Source organism: Solanum lycopersicum, chromosome 8, assembly GCF_036512215.1.
Source record: "Solanum lycopersicum chromosome 8, SLM_r2.1".
NCBI classification, from domain to species: domain Eukaryota; kingdom Viridiplantae; phylum Streptophyta; class Magnoliopsida; order Solanales; family Solanaceae; genus Solanum; species Solanum lycopersicum.
Window position 1 is genome coordinate 18,782,756 of NC_090807.1, and position 22,300 is coordinate 18,805,055.

Consider the following 22,300-nt stretch of genomic DNA (forward strand, 5'->3'; position numbering starts at 1 on the left):
AAAAAATGTTTGACATGCACCATTGACCTTAGAATATCATGAAGAATAAAAGAACAAAGTTTACTTCTTTTCGTAACTGCGCAAAAAATTTTTTAGAAAAGAACAAAACTTCACTTCATTTTGTAATTGCATGAAAATGACCTAATATTACATAGATGCCCTGAAATGGCCAAAAATTATTCAAACAACGTCTCAAAAAATCAGACTTGCACCAATGACCTTAGAACATCGTGAAGAATAAGAGGAAAGAACTTTACTTCATTTCATAATTGCCCAAAAAGTGGTGAATATTACGTATATGCCCCAAACTGGAAAAAATTAGGAAAAACAAATAAACAATACAAAAACGCCTCATAAAATTTGACTTTAATGAATGACCTTAGAAAATCGTACGATTTACAGAACAAAACTTTACTTCTTTTCATAATTGCCAAAAAATGGCAGAAAAAATTAAGAAACACGTATAAAAAAATACCTCAAATTTTTTTGCCTTGCACAAATGACCATATAATAATGTGACGAGTAACATAACAATCCTTTACTTCTTTTTTGTAGTTTTTTTAAAATGGCCGAATAGTAGTACATTCTTAAAAATGAAGAAAAACACATAAAGAACACAAAAAATGCCTCAAAAACATATCAACTTGAACCAATGACATTAAAATATCGCGATCAATAAAACAAAACAATATAACTGCCCGAAAATTCCCAAAAAATCAATAAACACACATTCTTAATACAAAAACGACTCATAAAATCTTGACTTGCACCAATCACCTTTGTATATCGTGATGAATAATAGAAAAGAACTCAACCTTTTTCCATAACTCTCTGAAAATGGATGAATATTACGTTAATGCTACCAAAATGACCAAAATCAAGAAATACACATAACAATACAAAAAACACCTCAATTTTTTTTGACTTGCAACAATGACGTTAGAATATCCTCACAAATAATAGGCCAAAATTTTACTTCTTTTTGTAACTGCTTGAGAAATGGTAGAATATCATATAAATGCCCAATATGACAAAAAATTCAAGAAAGAAACAAAAAAATAAAAATAAATGCCTCAATTTTTTTTACTTGCACCAATGACCTTAGATTATCGTGACGAATAACGAAACAAAATTTTACATCTTTTTGTAACTACCCCAATATGGGTCAAATATTGCGTAAATGCCCTAAAAAGGATAAATAAAATAAGAAACATACATAAACAATAAAAAATACGCCTCAAATTTTTTACTTGAACCAATAACCTTAGAATATCATTATTAATAATAAAACAAAACTTTAAATTTTTTCATATTTACCCAAAAATGGCCGAATATTACATAAATGACCTAAATAAATTTTAAATCAAGAAACACACATAAATAATAATAAAAAAGCCTCAATTTTTTTAACTTTCAGACACGATGTTAAAATAACGTAATAAATAATAGAACAAAATATTAAATATTTTTGTAATTGTCCAAAAATGATCGTATATTACGTAAATGCCCAAAATGGCCGAAAAATCAAGAAACATAAATAAAGAACACAACATAATCCTAAAATTTTTTTACCTGCACCATTGACCTTAGAATATCATGATAAATAACAAAACAAAACATTGTCACGCGCCGAGCCTAAGCTTTGGGTGTGGCTGGCACTCGATGACCGTGGTTGTCCCAAGTGAATCCTTGGCATGACTTTCTTACTTAGCGGAAGATTTAAAAAATTAATATAAGGATTAAATTACACTTAGTCAACTGGTTAAAAGATAAATTAGAACATTTTTATAAATAAAACATTCAACTTAGCGAAAATGGCAACTCAACTTTAATACATAGTAAATAACAACGTAAATACAACTGGCTGCTAACTATCTATCGATGAAGTCTGTAATACTGAGATGGATGTGGGCAACAGACCCCGATCATCCTAACAACTAAAAACTATAAAAGTAAATGAAAAAGGAGCTATCCGAAAAGCAAGGAGTCTCACCAACTGACTCTGAGTGTTGAACATGAGGCATCTGCATCATAATATGATGATGTAGGCAAACTTGTATCAGTACATTGAATGTATAAGTATTCGAGGATTAACTGTAAACACACCTAATTTTGAAAAGAATTTGGAAAGGAACACTTACATTTTCTTTACTCAACTCTTGAATAACTCAACTCAATCTTAAGCAATAAAACACATATTCATATATATATATATATATATATATATATATATATATATATAGCTTTTAAAACAGTGGAAAAAACATAGTTCGTTCAAGAAAATGTAATAACAAACTCAATTTTTACTAGTATAATAAATTAATATAGTTTCTTTGAGAGTTTCTCTAACCGATAACCACCACTCTGACCCTAAGTAGTGATACAGTGTTTTGCTCGCGTTGCCAGAACGGTCCTACACTAGTCTATGATAGAAGCATCTTAAAGATTAATCTAAATATTATGATCCTTTACTAACTATGATGACTAAATGTTTTATGCTGGTTATGAGTTATTTGAACTCTCCCCCATATCATTGATCAATACTACTCCCAAAACATACTTAGCTAATATATTTGTAACAACAAAATTCTTTCTTTGGTTTAACATAATTACTCTAAAATTAGCTTAAAAGATATCTTGGAAATCAAAGTTTCCTATTTAATGAAAAATTATCTCAAAGGATCTTTAAAAAAACAAAGTTTCCTCTTTACTAAAAATCTAGATCAAAATCTCTTTTGGAAATCAAAGTTTCCTCTTTATTGAAAAACTAGCTCAAAGACTAATTTTTAAATCTCAGTTTCCATTCTTCCTTAAATGTGAAACCATTTACTCTTTGGAAATACGTAGTTCCAATATACTTTATTGAAGAAATGACTTCAATTACTCCTTACTCAACTCAAACGTAATTCTCAAAACAAAGTTAAAACATTTATAAAAGACTTCTAAAAAAGGTTATGAACTTCTTTTTACTTGACTGTTATTTCACTTTACTTGACTCTTAATTTTTCTTGACTTGACTCCTAAATTCTTTTGTCTTGACACTTATTTTACCTTTAATTCAACTATGGATTCAAGGTTCATGATCTCATGTTTATGGATGATTTCATGATGCTTAAAGTCAGGCCCCGAGATTACACCCTTGACGTGGCCGCCACTTGAAGACCATTGGTGGCCCCAAGCGAACCCTTGGCATGACTTTCTTAACTCAATGAATGACTTAACTTAATCATAAGGTGATAAAATTTCTCATTAAATAACTTAGATAAATGTCTTGGACAAAATGACGCTTAATGTCTCAAAATTAGAATATTTTAAATACAAGATAAGAAGAGACTCCAACTGAATATCTGACTAACTATCTGTCTATGGAGACTCTTTAATACTAAGATGAATGTTGAGAAAAATTCCACGATATTGTATATATAAAAAAAGGGGAAGCGCTAAAGAGTCCTCTAAAATTCAACGACGCTCACCATTGAATCCGAGGGCTCAAACTTGATCAACGAGGTGCTGGATGCTATTCCTAGTCACCTATGTGTGCATTATAAGACAATACACGCAAACTGACATTTGTACATTGAGTAAATAACTATACTAGTTGGAATGCTAAACAATAACTTAAGCTTTAGAAGAATAAAAAAGAACTTACCTTGGCTCTGCTCAAATCATGAAGTACTGATCCTAATTAAAAGCAATAAAACACATGTCATGTATATAAAGATTTGTAAAATAGTAAAACAATTTTGTTCGTTAAAGAAATTTCAGTAACAAAATAAACTTTACTTATATGAAAGTAATGTAGTTTCTATAAAAGATTCTCTAATGGACAACTATCACAAAGAGCCTAAGGCATGGTACAACGCCTTAACTCACGTTGCAAGAGGACCGGCCTAAACTGTCACATACGGGGAGCATACCTAACACATTACCGGTGTCTTCATCCTCGGAGAGGACTAAGACTAGCATCTTATATTTCATCATTACATTCATATGTCAAAATTACGGAAAATTTAAAACTTTTCATCTACAACTACTTCATGATGTTTACATAGACCTCTTGCTTACATATAATATATTGATAGCGAGTATACTTAGACCCATCGTTAAGAAGATTACATAGTTTCTTCTTTTGTGGCACATATATACATAAGATACACAATATAGTCATCAAAGCGATGACTCATATTAAACCATCTAAACAAAATCAAACAATATGGGCATAGCCCTTATAAATGTATAAATGCCATTTAAGGCGTACAACAATGTCTTGAAATGACAAGAGAGAAATAATTGTCTTTATACTATAACAATGCAACATAGCTAGAGTAAAAAAGGCATCGCCCTCAAAACAAGAGGACATGCCCACACTTCAAGGAATGATCCAAGCTTTCTTGCGAATCGGCCATGAACCCTTCAACGAAGACGAAACCTCAAATGTTTTGGATAAAGGGAAAAATGAGGTTAGCACATCACTTGCACTAATTATGGACACCTGTGCACACACAACAAAGAAATCATGCTAAAAGGGGACATTTGATAAAAACACGCAAGTTAGTTTGAAAAGCCTTATGCATAACCCAAGCACACGTAAGAGACCATAATCATATATTACATAAGACAAAAACATATTCGACATAAAACCAACCTACTCAAGTTAAGCCATGTCAATATGTGTGTAACATATTATAACCATAGCCAAAGAATTTCTAACATCATGTTCTCAAAACAAAGCATTTTCATGAGTTCACAACCAAAGGCAATATAAACATAAATCCATATCAACATTTCCCATTAAATAGTTCATATCAATATAGTATACAAAACCCTTAAAATTAATTCCATCCCAAGCCTACAATGTAATCCTCGTGTGAATCCCCATAACGCCATATACTCAACAGAACACGATAAGAGATCATAAGTAATTCTTTCCTTCATACCACATATGTCTACTTAAACCATTAAAATATTTATTTACATGGTCGACATCATAAAAGACTATCATTATGTAAAACCAAGCTTTCATAATACATGATATCATGATACATAAGACAAACTTCTAGGACTCCATTTAGAGTTAACTTGTGCAATGTCTAGGTAGATCCCCATAATCCTACATATGTTAAGTAGACCCCTCAAGTCGTCCGAATCAATGTCTTCCTTCATTTAGTCATTCATTTTACTTTTGGGAACATCTTGCCTTAACTGACATTGACCACATGAGATAATGTTTAATTCGGTGTCATGGAACCCTACACCAAAAGAAGTAGTACTACTGTCCAAGGTAGTTCCCAAAAATGAACGCAACATCTAGGTAAATCCACTCGCTAGTATTCCTATGGGGCAACATAGTTCAAGAACTAGGAGATTTACTTTGGATACTCTTTATGTAACATGGATTATAGTCTTCAATCTCAGGAGTACCATATTGAACCTACTTTCCTTACTTGGGGAGGGACACTTCTCACTACTAGTTCAATCGGTGCTAAGCTAGAGTCTCTTTTGAAATATTGTTTTTTAAAAATCATAACTTATATTAAGTCATAGGAAATTTCTCCTTGTATAGGATCAGTCTTTATCCCAATTGCATTATTATACAAATAACTACTTAATCAATTCAAAAGATATGCTTCAATTGCACTTCGTCACCAACCACAAGCCATCACGATTAAAGTAAAGTTAGGATCATAAACACTTACCCGATCTTCTGCAAAAGCCATCATCATTGGTATTACCATCAACCAACCAATGTCATCCAAATAATAGTGTAGTAACATCATTCAATAGTAATAAACGCAATAACTAAGTCAATTGCATCAACAATATCCAAATTAACTTCAATTCATAACCTAGGGTTAAGGCATAAGGGTTCATCTTGAATTCTTCAAGAAATAGATTCAATCCCAACAATATATGACCCTAGTAAGTCCATAAATTAATTAGAACAATTAAGACTAGTCCATCAACCAATACATTCTTCAAGTCCCATTAGTTCACAAGCAATATCGAACATGTTGGAAAATTGGGTAAGGATCACGAGCCACATGAAATTCCATTAGTTACCACCAATTACTTTACAATCTATACTTAATTAGTCATATACAATTACAATTAATCATAATCAATAATCAATTTCAAGTTTAGAAGAAATCCCATTACTAGAAGAAAACCCTTGAAATTGGGTGATTTAGAAATAAACTTTGAAAGGACCTCATTGGGAAACTAATCCCAAGAGTGAAGAATCCATACCTTAATGGAGCCTAATCCACATATTCAAGTGGAATACTAGTGAAATTGATCTTATTCTTCAAGCTTGCTTGTCCTCAATGGAGGATTTAGGGAGATAGAAAGTAGAGAGATATAAGAGCTTTTGGGTTTTGATTTTGGGATTTGATTGGATTGATTAAAATGATTTAAAATTGACCCTAGATCAATATATAGTCACCCTCTAAATTACCCAAACGACCCCAAAAAAGTGGTTGTGCGTCGCGGGGGCAATTTCACATTTTTTTTTTGAAAATTTGGGTTAAGAAAGTTTACCTCGTGAAGGCCCTGCGTCGTTAGGAAAATTTTTTCCTTCCTTTTGTTTGATGCGCAACACAAGGTTGATGCCAAATCTTATTTGCCGCAAGCTTCTTGGAAACTTGCTTTCTAATGTTCTTTTCATCCTCAAGGACCCTTCGAGGGGTCCTTGGGGAGTTTTAACTGTACGTTTGGACCCTTTATACTATATTTTATTTATTTAATGTCTTTTTGTAAGTTTTAGACTTCATAAGACATAGACAAACCTTCACCAAACATAGGGACGTCTACTAGTTCAATTTAAGTAGTTTCCAAATGTCAACGTCATTCTTTGTCCTCTTCGCTCTATAACTTTTTAAATGGTTTATGAACATTATTTAGGCCTTTTAATAGTTTTAATAACTTTATATACTAATCTGAGGGTCTAGATTAGGTTTTAGACTATCAGAGTGTTACATTATTCCCCTTAGGAAAATTAGTCGCCAAATGACACTAAAATTCCTTTTGAAGGGAAAGGATAGACTCAATAGTACCATCACAATCAACAAACATTCATGTAATAATCATGAGTCACAACCTATAGGAGTACTTCACAACTCCGTTCAACACATTTCAACAACATTACACATAGCATTTCAAGTCACAACACATAACATCTCTACATTTTATAACACATTATGAGGAACTACCTTCACAACATCACGAGCTCAAAATAACATAAAAGAATTACCAAGCTATTCTTACCAAGACAAAATCAATACACCAGAAATATCAAGAAGACAAAACATATATTTCGCATAAATGCAGGTTAACACAAAAAGCCTCTTTCATGATAGCTCATTTTGATAATAACTTTACCAACATATGCACATACTTGGAAAAAAGTCAAATTCATATTATTCACTAATTTCATCATTAATGGGAACAACTAGACTAAATTATAAAAGAGATGAGGATAATGGGACTTCATGTCGGCCTCGGCCTCCCATATTGCTCCCTCAACTAGGTGGTTTCTCCATAGAATCGTTACTGAGGCGACCTCTTTGTTCCACGGCCTCTTCAGTTGACGATCAAGGATTTCGGCCAGAACCTCTTCACAGGAGAGGTTCTCATCAACACCTAGACATTCAATGGGAAGAATGGACTTGGGATCACCAATGCACTTCTTAAGCATGGAGACATGGAACATCGGGTGAATCGATTCTAGCTCACTAGGTAATCTCATCTCGTACTCTACCTTGCCAACCCTTTGCAAAATTTTATAGGGACCCACATAATGAGGACTCAACTTCCCTTTCTTTCCAAATTTCATCACCCCTTTCATCAGTGAAATTTTCAAATACACCTTATCACATTCTTCAAATTCAAGATCTCTTCTCCAATTATCGGCACAACACTATTGCTTGATATAGGCCTTCTTTAACCTATCCCTTATTACACCACCCTTCTCCAAAGTTTCATACACCAATTCGGGCCCAAGTAATGAAGACTCACCAACTTCAAACCATCCAACTGTAATCTAAATCTCTTACCATACAAAGCTTCAAAAGGAGCAATGGATATGGAAGAATCGTAAGTATTATGATAAGAGAACTCAACCAAAGGCGAATATTCATCCCTATTTCCTTTAAAGTCGATCACACAAGCTCTAAGCATGTCCTCAAGGGTTTGAATAGTGCACACCACTAAATTATCCGCTTGGGGTTGAAAAGTGGTTATTAACTTTACCTTTGTACCCAACCCTTTTTGGAATGACCTCCAAAACCTATATGTGAATTGTGCACTCCTATCCTATATTATTTATAACGGAATACCATGAAGAAACACAATCTCATTTATGAAGAATCTTGCATAATCCTCCGCCGGGTAAGTGGACTTGACTAGAAAAAAATTAGAGAACTTTTTAAATCTATCCACGTCCACCCATATACAGTCATTTTGCCTTCTTGTCTGAGGCAAACCCATTACGAAGTCCATATTAGACTCTTCCCACTTCCAAGTGGAAACTCGTATTTGTTGGAGTAAGCCGCCCGACTTTAGGTGCTCGGTTTTAACCTGTTGGCAATTAGGACATCATGCAACAAATTCTGTTATGTCCCCTTTTATGTTGTCCCACTAACCCAAGTATCTAAGGTCACAATACATCTTAGTAGAGACCAGATCAATCGAATAATGGAACCATGAGCTTTCTCCAGAATCCGGTTTGTCAAATCATATATATTGGGAACACACAGCCTTTGTTGATACCTCAAAACACCATCCCCTTACTAAGTAAAATGACTCATTAAGCTTACCAAGAACCGATTCTTTCAACTCCATCAATGATTGATCAAGGTGTTGCTTAGACTTCACCTCAACAACCAAAGATGATTAAGATTTATGATAGACCATAAAACCACTATTTGGAGAATCTTCCAATGTAACACCCATCCAAGACAACTATGAACATCTTCTTTCTTGGCTTTTTCTACATCAGACAACTACCCATGGTCATACGACTTAGAGTATGTAGAACTATATTGGCCTTGCTGGGCTGGTAGAGAAAACTCATGTCAGAATCTTTCAATAATTCAACCATCTTTTTTGTTGGAGATTTAACTTATTTTGAGTAAACACATATTGAAGACTCTTATGTATGGTATAAAATACTATTATGGGCACTATACAGTTAGTGCCACCATATTTTTAAGGCAAACACCACAGCCGCAAACTCATGATCATGAGTTGGATAATTCTTCTCATGCACCTTAAGTTGTCTAGAGGCATAGAATATTACTTTCACATGTTGCATAAGCACATACCTCAAGCCCATTAGGGATGCATAAAGATATACCATATAGCCCTTGGTACCCTTCGGTAGAGTCAATACCAGAGCATATGTAAGTCTATCTTTCAAAATTTGGAAGCTTCATTCACATGCCTCGTACAACTCAAATTTTACATTCTTTTGGATCAAGGTAGTCAAAGGAGAAGCAATGGACGCAAAACCATCCACAAACCTCCTATAGTATCTCGCTATACCCAAGAAACTCTTAATGTTAGTTGGAGTAAATGTCCTAGGACAATTTTTCACCGCCTCAATTTTTCTTGGATGAACCTCAACTCCCATATTAGAGATGATATGACCAAGAAATGCCACTAACCTCAACTAAAACTTACATTTGCTATACTTGGAAAAAAGTTTGTGTTACTTAAGCACTTGTAATACAACTCTCAAATGGACAACGTTTTCACCGTCATTTGTCGAAAATATCAAGATTTCATCAATGAAGACAATGACAAATAAATCAAGGTAACTTCAAAAAACCCTATTTATGAGGTCCATAAATGCCGCCGAGGAATTAGTGAGACTAAAGAACATTATTAGAAACTCATAGTGACCATATCTAGTTCGTAATGCCATTTTTGGTATATCCTCACGTCTCACCCTAAGTTGGTGATACCCCGATCTCAAGTCAATCTTAGAGAAGTATCTTTCTCGTTGGAGTTGATAAAAAAAGTCATCGATCCAAGGGACAGGATTCCTAATTGTGACTTTTTTGAGTTTGCGATAATCAATGCTCATTCTAAGAGACCCATCCTTCTTCTTCACAAAAAATATTGGTTCACCCCATGGAGAAATACTAGGTCAAATGAAGCCTTTGTCTAGTAAGTCCTTGAGTTAAGTCTTCAACTCATCCAATTCGGCTGGAGACATCTGATAAGGAGGAATTGAAATGGGTTTCGTATTCGGTAGCCAGTCAATATAAAAATCATTATCTCATTTGGGAGGGATTCCGAGATGATCTTTAGGAAAGACCTCCAGAAATTCCCTCACTACGAGGACTGACTCACTTGGAAGATTTTCGGAGTTTATAACATTGGCTCCTAAAATATGGTATAAAAACCCTTTAAAGATCCTCTTACAAGCCTTTAAACAAGAAATGATACGACCTCTAGGAAATAGAATTTCCCCCTTCCACTCTAAGATGGGTTCATCTAGAAAATTGAACTTAACAACTCTTGTTCTACAATCAATGGTAGAAAAACAATCATGCAACCAATACATTCCCAAAATGACATCATAATTAACCATATCAAGTTATACTAATTCAACAAGAATAACTCTGTTTGGAAACATTATAGGACAATTTCTATGTACCCTCTTTGCAACCATCGAATCATCTACCGGGGTAGTTACCATTAAAGGCTCATTAAAGATAGTGGGAAAAATGTCAATCTTTTGAGCTACCAAAAGAGTAACAAAAGATAATGTAGTACCCACATCAAGTAAAGCATAAACATCAATAGAGAAGACTTGTAACATAATACTCACCACATCGGAAGAACTCTCTTGTTTACCCCAAGAGCGAAGAGCGTAAAGTGATACTTCCTTTGAGCATCAACATTAGAACCACTAGCTTGAGCTTTCCCACTTCCTTTGTCTTGCCCCTTAACATTAGGGAAATCCTAGATTTGTGGCCACTCTTGCCACATCCAAAGAAATTATCCGACCCATCAAGGCTCTCACGAAAATGTTTCTTACCACACTTTCTAAAAAGTGACTTCTTGCTTGGTGAATTAGTACCTTTTTAATTTTTTAGACTTGGGGTTAGACAACCTATCATCACGAGCCTTGAGAAATTGCGAAGGAACTTGATTAGAAAACCTCTTCTTGAACCTAAGTAACAAACCGAGAGTACCCCTTAGAACAAGGGAGCACTCTTGGATTGGAAAAAGGCGTACTTGACCCTTTGGTTTCTTGTACAATATCTTTAACGATCATTCATTGCATAAGACATGAAAAGTAGTGCGGAATTAAAACATTTCGCGAAATTTAATATAAAAAGGAATTCTTTCATAAATACTAAGAAGTCTCATCGTCAAACCAATCTTAAAGACACGACATAACATCTTAGGGACACAACCCTTTACATTAAAATAGATACATACTTAGCCTTGAGAGAGTAAATTCACAAGCTTTGCCTTCTAGACTTCTCCTTGCTTCCAAAGCTATACTTATTAAGTATAGAAAAATATGTTGTTAGTACAATTGATGTAATAAGTTTGGAATATGCAAAAACATGTAAAAAGTGACATTTTAGCATAAATACATTTTAGAGAAGGATTTTCATAATTTTAACAAAAAGGACCATTTTACAGTAAACTCTCAAAAAGTTACAGGGAATTCATTTTATCATTACATTGAATTCATTTTAGCATTACAGTGAAATATTTTAATCCCAAAACAGTGAACCAATCTCCTTAGTGGTTTCCATAATCAAGTGATCCTTAAGACCAATAACCATACGCTTACCTCGTTGGAGAGACAAGTCCACACAATAATAATTAGACAATAGAGGAGCCATTCATACATTAAAAACTTCATCTAGTTGCTCTACCCCAATAGGACATATAAGTTATACTAAGTGCAACGTGATAGTAGCATCCCATACCACCACTCCCACTTAGTGCCCCTTAAGGGTTTCCTTGGATCAAGCGCACTACATTCCTATCAAGAAAATGTGAACCCCCAAGGCCAATCCAAGAGAAAGTGAACTCATTTCTGTATGAGTTTCCCAATCCAAGATTATCGTATGACTCTCCAAAGAAAGACATGAAGGAAACACCTATACACCTCCTTCAATACACACCTAAGAGATCCTTAAGACTACCTTTTATAGTCTTAATCAACTCGTGAGAACAAGTCACCAGTCAATAACAAGACGTTAGAAGAACACGAAAGCACATCAAATAAGATACACCAAGACTCCCCTTTTGGAATGCATACTTAGTGCAATTAATCGATGGCGTCCCATTCAACCATCTTCCCTAAGTAGTACACTTTTTAGAAGACTTATCCCATACAATTCATAGAAGAAACACCAAGACTCCCCTTTCCGAATTCCTACCTAGTGAAAAGGATAGATAGCGTTCCATTTCAATCTTTTGTGGGGGACTAGCTTTAACCGACATAAACCATGAGATCTATACATGGAATCTCAAATTCTACCCTTATCGGTGAAGGGTTCCCCACTTGCCTAGGGTAGGTTCATTCTTTTAGCTTTAACATGGTTTTCCACATAGCTACACCTATGCGGGCGCATAGTTAAGGGATAAGGAGATTGCTACAAAGTAACTTATTCTCTACTAACGAGGAGTACTCATGTCAAGAGGTACATTGGAATACAATATTTCAACTCACGAAGTGTAACCACCCCTTCTTCATATCCTTTCGGTGATAAGCATAATTCCCCAAAAAGTCTCAACATTATAGCTATAGGTTAAGGATAGATAGTGGACGCCGCTTCTCAACTCACGAAGGGCTTCAATCCTCGGACCTATCTTAGAAAGCTCTCGGAATGTAGTGATGTTGCTACTAAATATTTCATCTAAACTCACGAAGAGTGGTCAACCCAAACCTCCCCTTTTTACTTAACTTAGCTTCATTCATTCATTCATTCAAGTGTGAATGTGTGTGTACATGCTAACACACCTCGTACATAAGCATCATTTAATTTACATTCAATTATATACATGCTTAGACATTCATTTATCACATTACACACTGTAACATGCTAAACATATGCACTTACTCCATTTAGGCATAATCCAAGCAAGATATACAATTCATGCTCCACAATACACATTACAAGAAACATCATAATTATCACATAATTTCAGATATTAGGCCTTCAAAGACACACTTACAGTACATACCAAGTATATCCAAATTCATCAAGTAAAAATCGCCACCAAAAAGGTGGACCATACCACAAAAGAGCATTTTGTAAATAAAGCTAAGCAACATAACGAACTTACCCTTTATCCAAGATTCTTTTACCTTTATTAATTTCTTCAACAATTCATCATAATAAATCTCTTATGGAAGTAGCTAAACATCAATATCAACACAAGGAAACCGAAGCTCAAAGACTACCAAAATCATGCTTATTCAACCCATTCCCTAAGCTATAAATTTATAAAAATCTCTAACATGTTTTTATTGAAGTTTTAGCTTTAAATACAGAAGCTAACATTAGAAACATCATATTTTAATCATTTAAAATGTTTTAACGCAAGACATATATTAAGAGTCAAAGATCGAAGAACTTAGGCTGAAAACCCTTTTTGAAAATCTATTAAAAAGGACTTCTTGAATGGAAGAAATTTCAAGTATTACTACCATACCTCAAATAGAAACAAACCCACTGAATTTTGATGAAGGATACCACCAACAACCCTCCTAGCTCTTTCGTGAGTTTTATCTTATATAGAGTTTTGAGAGATTTTTTTTTGAGAGAGGGTTTTTGGTTTTAAGAAATTAAGTCTAAAATTAGGTCCTAAGGTTTGAAACACCTTAATATACCTAAAAAACCCCGAATAATAACTTCCTAGAGTCATAAAAGACTTGGGGTGATTTTACCAAACACCCCAAGTCAAAATAGATATTTGACAGATTGTTCAAAGAAGCACCAACGGTTCCTCCATCAATAGACCGTTTCACAATAGACGCCCCGTTGGTGGGGGTCTTTTGATTGGGACTGAGGAATCATTTCTGCAGGCTCTTTCTATCCTAGTAGGGCCAGTTGTTGCCCAAGGTCGACGGGCTATTTGTTGACAATCAGACTGTCTCTTGTGGTCGTTGATGGTAAATCCTTGGCATCCTCTTGCCAAATGAATGGGGTCCTAACCTAAGGCTTCTTGTGGGTCCTAGGTTAGGTCGTACTCGGGAATTAATCCACTAAACATAGTCGTATAGGTCTTAGGAACATCCCACACAAATTTCAGCCAAAACAAACACGTAAAGCTCACTACAACACATCAAGACACATGAACACTTTCTAAGACACACCTTCTGAACGTCATGGATGCTCTTGAACGTTTGACATCTAAATGTTACCAAACTTCACACACTGCCTATGAACATCAGTGTAACTCATTTAAACACAAAACTAGCACACAAACAATTTAAGAAGCTCTAGTTCACCATAGTTCATTTTAAGGTGTTACAACCTAGGCCTTTCTTGAATGTCAAGCCTACTCTTTGAAGAACCACCTTCATAAGTCTTGGCCCTCTTGGCCTACCTATTCTTCGTCCTTATCCTACTTTTTTCAACTTGTTAATCATGGTCCATGAGATGAGATATATTTATATTATCATGAAGCATAGCTGAACGACATTCTTCTGCCAAGTCTTCGGACACCCCCGTAAAAAAATGACTCATCTCATCCCTTGGGTTAGACAGCAAGGATGAAGCATACTTGGACAACTTAGAAAACTTTAAGGAGTATTCAAGTACACTCATACCTCCTTGACGAAGGTTGATGAATTTTTCTACCTTAGCTTCCCTCAACTCTTTAGGAAAGAACGTATCAAGGAAGGACTTCTTGAAGATCTCCCTAGTCATTGGACCACCTCTAAGTGTCCTATTATCCGTCTATTGCACGTACCAAGTTTGGGACATATCTTTGAGTTCATTGTCCGCCTGCTCGACCTTTCCAATTGAGATCAACTCATAGCATATAGAATTTTATAAACCTCATCGAGAAAATATTAAGGGTAATCATGTGATTTCGAATATAAGAACATAGGTGGTGTCACGACTGGAGTCCAGAATCTAAACAAGACCGGCGTTGTTGACCTCTCACACGTCGCAGACAAGCCTACTTACGTCATTTTAACTTAGTCTATGTTAATTTTAGCGGAAAATTTGAAACTTTTTGTTTCTTAACATACATACTAATCATTCTATTCATAATTGTTCACCTTCAACCATCTAACATTGAGATCATCAAATGAAATAAATAGCTTAATACATCATTAAATGTATACTTGCAAAAATGGCACTAATACGATGTCTGAATAGAAGCGGAAAGAAACACTAGTGGAACATACACCACAAGCTCAATACTATAACTAAGGTAGAATGCAATGGGAAAGAATACTCGAAATCATGAGGGACTACTAAGTCTGGATGAATGCTCCATGTCCGAATAGTTTCAACGTCAACATATAGCTCTAGCGTCCACATATACCTGCACCTAAAATTGTAGAGTTGTATAGTGTTAGTACACACTTGTACTAATTATGGGTATTTTCAAGCACACACCAAGGACATGCATGAGTAAGAATACTTAATTCCTAATGACATTATAATGGAAAGTCAAATCAATGGACTTGCCAAATTGGGATTAAGAATGTCAGTGAGCTTTCAAGATTTGGATTAGGAATGTGAGTGAGCTTTCAAAATTTGGATTAGGAAAGCCATGCCATGAGAGTAACATACATCCTCATACTTATCATATTGCACACAACACATAACATCTTACAAATAGCACATAACATATTATATATCATTCGCTCATATGCCATGAGACCTTGGAATCATGTACATGACATCAAGACTTCCAAAAATGAGCGTTCAACATATGGGATCTCAAATAGGGGCAATCGTTAGCAAACAGAGATTCTGCTTCATTCATTCATACGTACTTCATTAAATTTCATTCATAGGCTTGTGTAAACACCAGCTATACCTAGGATGTAGTTTAAGACTTTCATCGGGTTCATTGTGCAATGATCAAGAATGACCTAGTGTCATTACTTAAGTCTATATCACCTCCTGATCATACTATCCTAACACCTTTGGTATCATTCATTTCATTATGTGCATCATTTGAGGATGATATCATTCATTTCATTATGTGCATCATTTGAGGCTGGCCTCATTCATTCATTTAGAATTTTAACTTTACCCGACATAGATCATGTGAGTATCATAAAATCTAGTGTTTCCCCACATTGAAAAGAGGTGGAATCACCGGACAAGGTGACCCAAAACATGCTAGCGTACATGGGAATTGAACCCGTCCAGATCCCTATATTGGCAGTATAGGTTCAAAGAGTAGGAGATATAAGGAGACCCTACCTGGCATATCGGACAGTCTCATCTCATGAGAGTTACATGAACCTCCACCCTTCCCCAAAGAAGGCATCACCGCTCATAGCTAGTCTATCGGTGCTCAGTAAAAAGTTCCATTACATTAAACTCATACGTCATGGAAGCTGTCTTCTAGTATGAGGACATCATAACTCAATAGATGATTTCTCATCTCATCATTAGTATTAGGTGTGTTAATCTCAATATCATTAGAATATTCATAGAGACTGGTCTGTTCATAAATTTTACACTCATAGGTGAGTACATTTTGGTAACATTTACTAAGGCGCATTTGAGATTGCTCTAATTTTTTACATTATCCTCATATCATGTTTTCACCACATTCATTTATATTAGCATATTTACTCGTCATAATTACTCACCCCATTTTACGTGAATGTATATTTCATCATATGCCAATGCACTTGGCCATTTAGTGTGTTCCACAATCTTACTTAGCCTTCTTGGGTTTCATTATTTTATGTTCATTTCATCATTTCTTTGTTCATTTCATCATTTCATTGTTTATTTCATCATATGCCATTACACCTTGGACATTTAGGGTATTTCACGCTCTTACTTAACCCTTCAAGGGTTTCATCATTTCATTGTTTATTTCATCATTTCTTTGTTCATTTCATCATTTCATTGTTCATTTCATCATATGCCTATGTACTTGGAAATTTAGTATGTTTCACACTCTTACTTAACCCTTCTAGGGTTTTATCATTTCATTATGTATATCTTAGGTTCACTTATTTTTAGATGTTTGCTCCATGAGGCTTTTTTCATAGTTCGTTTAAGCGAGTCATATCTTCCTAAGATTATGTGGTACAAGAGTTATGCATCTTGCATGTATGCTAAGATCTCGATTTTGATTTATGTAGGGAGCATTATTCTTGAATATTTTATTCATGTATGAAATATGTATAAATAGAGAATTTCGGCAAGGGAACTTGGTTTCAAATCCCTTGGACAACACTTACTTTTTTTTAAATTGACTTTATTTGATCCATACGGTTTGGGGACCCAAATTCGAGCCCCAATGCCTTCATTTTATTTTCCCCTTAATTCCTCCATTCATTTTTTCTTAATAGTGCTAAAAGAATGTAGGATCAAACCCCCACAACATCATTTACTTTTTATTTTTATTACTTTTACTTTTTCTCCTTTGGCAGAAGGGGTTGTGGGTCCAAACGCCCACATCCCCTCTTTAATTTCATTTAATTTTCTTCTTGAATCGGCCTAGGATATCGTGGGTTCGATTCCCACGCCTCACATCTCTTTTCTTTCATTTTCATAACTCTTCTTCAATGCCTAGAGGTCGTGGGTTCGATTCCTACGCCTCACATTTCTTTTCTTGCATTTTCACTACACTCCTTCAGTTCCTAAGGGTCGTGGGTTCGATTTCCACGCCTCCCATTTTTTTCTTTTATTCATAGCTTCCTTATAGTGAGCTCTTGGGTTCAATCCCAACTGACCTCACATATTTTAAACATTATTTCAAACTTTTCTAAACTTCAACATTAGCTGAAATTAAATTATCAACATGCTAATAATTTTAATCACATTTGCACCCTACTTTCTTCATCATTTATACGCAATTTCATAGAGTAATTCATAGATCACTTAATAAGTTCTTAGGTGCATTTTTCATGGATTAGTTTAGCCAAGAGATAATCACGCAAATCAGTAGCATTTAAACTCATACGAACATCACAAATTACATAATCATTTGTACATGAAATACATCCACAACATCAGATTTATAAAGCCTTAACCTAAGGCACATAGATACGGTTCACATTGCACACACACGTACACATAATTTCGGAAAAACATCAACATAAGTCACATAATCCCAAACATACATATAAACACATAATCATCACGAAAACACATTTCATCCCTAGTTTTCTACCAGAAAATATAACCAACCTATGATTAAATGGGAGCTAGTGACAGGGACATGCAACGGGGAACAACCTTAGTTTTCGGAATGGATTCGTGTCAACCTTAGGGGTCTCTTGGGAAAGGGACAAAGAGAAGAGAACCCATACCTTTTTGACGTTAAACCCTCGACTTGCTGCCCAAAAACATCAACTAATATCACGTCCAAATCCTTTCAAAGTCAACACCAACTCGACGGACAAACAACTCTTTTCTTACATGATTTATTTCATTTGTTTTCTTATTTATTTGTTGTGAGTTCTTCAAGAGTGAAGAACATTGGTTTTCGTACTGTTTTTTTGAAGTTATTTTGCAGCGGGAATCGTGAGTGAGAGTGACAGATACGTGAGAGAAAGAGAGAGATGAGCGTGGAGAGAAGAGTTTTTTTAGGATTAGGAGTCTAGTTTAGGTCTTAGGCAATATAAGATTTTTTACATAATTATTAAAAATATGATTTGTTTTTATTTTTACTAAGGTAATAAATAAAAAATATAAATTAATTACATTAATTTACCAACTTAAAAAAATAATTTAATTCATTGATTCCACCTAGGTTCGAACCCGGGTGGAGCAAGACTTCACTTCAAGAGCCAATTTTTGACCCTCTCTCCCAAAAATTCCCCTTAACCTTATTAATTAAATAACTAATTATATATTTCGAGTTATTAAGATACTACCCTTATCTTGGAAAAAGACCAATTTACTCGTAGACACTCCAAACCTAAGATTTTTCCCTTTTTAAGTTTGGTAAAGACTCCTTCAAGTAAATCATTGTATTCGAGAGACTTACATGGTTGGACCCAACCTTTTATAACTCCACTAACTTTCAAGTTAGTTGGCTTTGTTGTAGAAAGGATTAAGATGTCTGGTTCTATGTGCATCAATCAATGTGAACGCAATCGAATCGTAGGCATTCAAGACACATTAACCATTACATAGCATATTCATTTTTACGGCTGTCACATGTGGGTTAATTCAAGAAAAGTCTCTCAAACGAGAAGCCATAGCTCTAGAATGTTGAGGCACTTGGGGTTCGACCTCCCTATTTATTTGGGTCATCAGGTCTTGGACTTGAGAAGTTACCGCATTAGCTTAGGACAAATTGAGAAAAGTCGCCCTTATCTTTCCATCCATCATAGGTGGAGGAACAACCCAAACTTGACAATTTATAGCAACTTCTTCAAGGGGAGTCACTTAGTTGTCTTGTGGAGGAGGTTGATTGTCATTAGCCCTCACATTGGCAATACCTTTTTTGGCCCTTCTTGTCGCTTCCCTTCAAGTATTCATAGTTATAACCACAATAAAAGGTATAGGTGAAAGCACAAAATACTACTTTAGAGGCACAAAATAGGAATGCGAGAAGATGAGAGTTTCCTAAGAATCACATAATCTCTCATTTATAAGTGTGGCGCGCTTCACAATTATGTATAAAAATCTACACAGACGTTGTTTAATGAGAAATCGATTCTAGAGATAATCAACCTCATGATTTAATACCATGTTTGTCACAACCAGGGAGCACACAAGACTTAACCAGCACGTCGTACTTGGAAAGGACTAAGACTAGACTCTTAGCATTCATGAGTACATTCATAGGTTAAAAATGAGGAAAATTTAAAACTTTTCATCTACAATTACTTCATGAGGTTTACTTAGACCTCTAGCTTACAAATAATGTATTCATAGCGAGTATACATAAACCACTCGTATAAGAATATTACACAATTTTCTTCTTTTATGGCATAAACTCACACACATACACACACACACATATATATATATGTATACATATAAAAGATACACAATAGAGTCTTAAATGGGATGTCTCATATTGAACCATCTAAATGAAATCGAACAATATGGGCAAAACCCTTACAAAAATAAATAAATTCCACTTAGGGCTTACAACAATGTCTTAAAACAAAAGAGGCAAATGATTGTCTTTATATTATAACAATGCAACATACCTAGAGTAAGAAAGGCATCCTGCTCGGAACATGAGGACATGCCCACACTAGGTGGAATGATCCGAGCCTTCTTGCAAACTAGGAACAAGCCTTTTAACGATCGGAACCTAAAATGTTTGGGACAAAGGGAGAAATGGGGTTAGCACATCACTTGTACTAATTATGAGCACATATGCACACACAACAAAGAAATTATGCTAAAAGGTGACATTTGATAAAAACATGCCTAATTACTTTGAAAAGCCTTATGCATAACCCAAGAACACATATGAGACCATAATCATATATTACGTAAAACAAAATATATTCAACATAAAACAAATATAATTAAGTTAAACCAAGTCAATATGTGTATAGCATAGTGAAACCATAGCCAAAGAAATTTTAACATCATTTATAACAACAAAGCTTGTTCATGAGTTCACAACCAAAGACAACATCAACATAAAGCCATATCAACATTTCCAATTCAATAGTTCATATAAAAAGAGTATACAAAACCCTTAAAAACAATCCCATCACGAGCCTACAAGCGCAATGCTCATGTGAATCCCCGTAACACCACATAAACTAGTAAATAAGATAAGAGATAATAAGTAATGCTTTGCTTCATACCACATATAAACTTAAACAAATAACATATTCATTTACATGGTTGACATCATATAAGAGTATCATAATATATAACTAACATTTCATAATATATGATATCATAATGTATAAGACCAACTTCAAAGACTCCTTTTAGAGTTAACTTGTGCAATGTCTAGGTAAATTCCCATAGCTAAGTAGAACTCACATGTCATCCTAGTCAATGTCTAATTTCATTTAGTCATTCATTTTACTTTCGGGAACATATTTACTTAAGCTATATAGATAATATGAGCTAATGTGGAATCCGGTGTCATAAAACCTTATATACCGTGGCTTCCCGGTATTATTAATACTTTTTCCTTAAGGTTAGTGTGTCCAAAAGACTTTTTGTGCTAATTTTTATATAAGTTTCTGTCCAAAGATGAATGCGGAGGTTTTTGAGTGAAGAAATGCAGAAGAGACCACCTAAGGATCTTGTGACGGTCCGTCATGCTCGTGACGGTTAATAGGTGGTAGCGTAGTGCAGCTGCTGAAGGAAGATAGGGATGCCTGACAAAGTGTGAAGTTACGAAAAGTGTGACGGACCGTCGTGTCCATGACGGTCCGTCCTGCAGGTTCGTCATGAAGTTTAGAGAACTAGTCCTAGTACCCATATTCCAAGAGTTCAAGTGTTTGGAACGGAGACCCTCGATGGACCGTTGAGCTTGTGATGATCTGTCATACCTGTCTTCGAGGGTAATGAAGAGAGAAGCAAAAGAAATTTCATCAAGTATGGGACGACAAAGTCCATGACGGTCCGTCGTGACCATGACGATCCGTCGTGATGTCTGTCGGTCCAGCCGCGTTTTGACAGATTTCCAGCAAATAGATTCCTTGTTTAATTAGGTTTTTATTTTCTATAAGTAGTTTTCAAAACCTCGTTTTTGAGGTTAGACTTTGGATTATTTGGTTAGGCCCTTGATTATTGTTAGATTCTTGATTATTTTGAAATTTTTTGAATTGACTATTGGTGATTTTGGTTGATTAATCAAGCGAACATTCGGATTTTACTCTTTCTAATCGAAGTAAGTTCATGAATGCTTATATCACATATTTGAATATTGTAATTATGACTATGGGTAACTAAACTCAATAAGTAGGGTTGTGGGAACCATAGGAAAATAATGAGGTAAAACCTAACTAAATAACAATTTAAGAATAGTGTCTTGCATGTATTGATAATTCTTTTGCATAGAAGTCTTTTTAACGGATGGCCAATGTTAGAACTCGGCTTAATGCTACTTGACGGACCAAGGAGGTAGATAATAGGAAAAGAATTATCAACATAGATTTAGTGTATACTATCTA

The 22,300-nt window shown here is 34.9% G+C and overlaps 1 long non-coding RNA gene across 2 annotated transcripts in view; it reads right to left on the minus strand.

Moving 5' to 3' along the window:
- Nucleotides 1-15,298: 15,298 nt before the first annotated feature.
- The window catches only part of LOC109120849 (uncharacterized), a 28,530-nt gene continuing 21,528 nt past the window's right edge, over nucleotides 15,299-22,300 (minus strand). For both annotated transcript variants that reach the window (XR_011211058.1, XR_003247837.2), the window contains 2 exons: nucleotides 20,360-20,466; nucleotides 15,299-15,543 (listed from right to left, as the gene is read on the minus strand). This is a non-coding gene — a long non-coding RNA (uncharacterized lncRNA). The remainder of the gene's footprint in view (nucleotides 15,544-20,359; nucleotides 20,467-22,300) is intronic.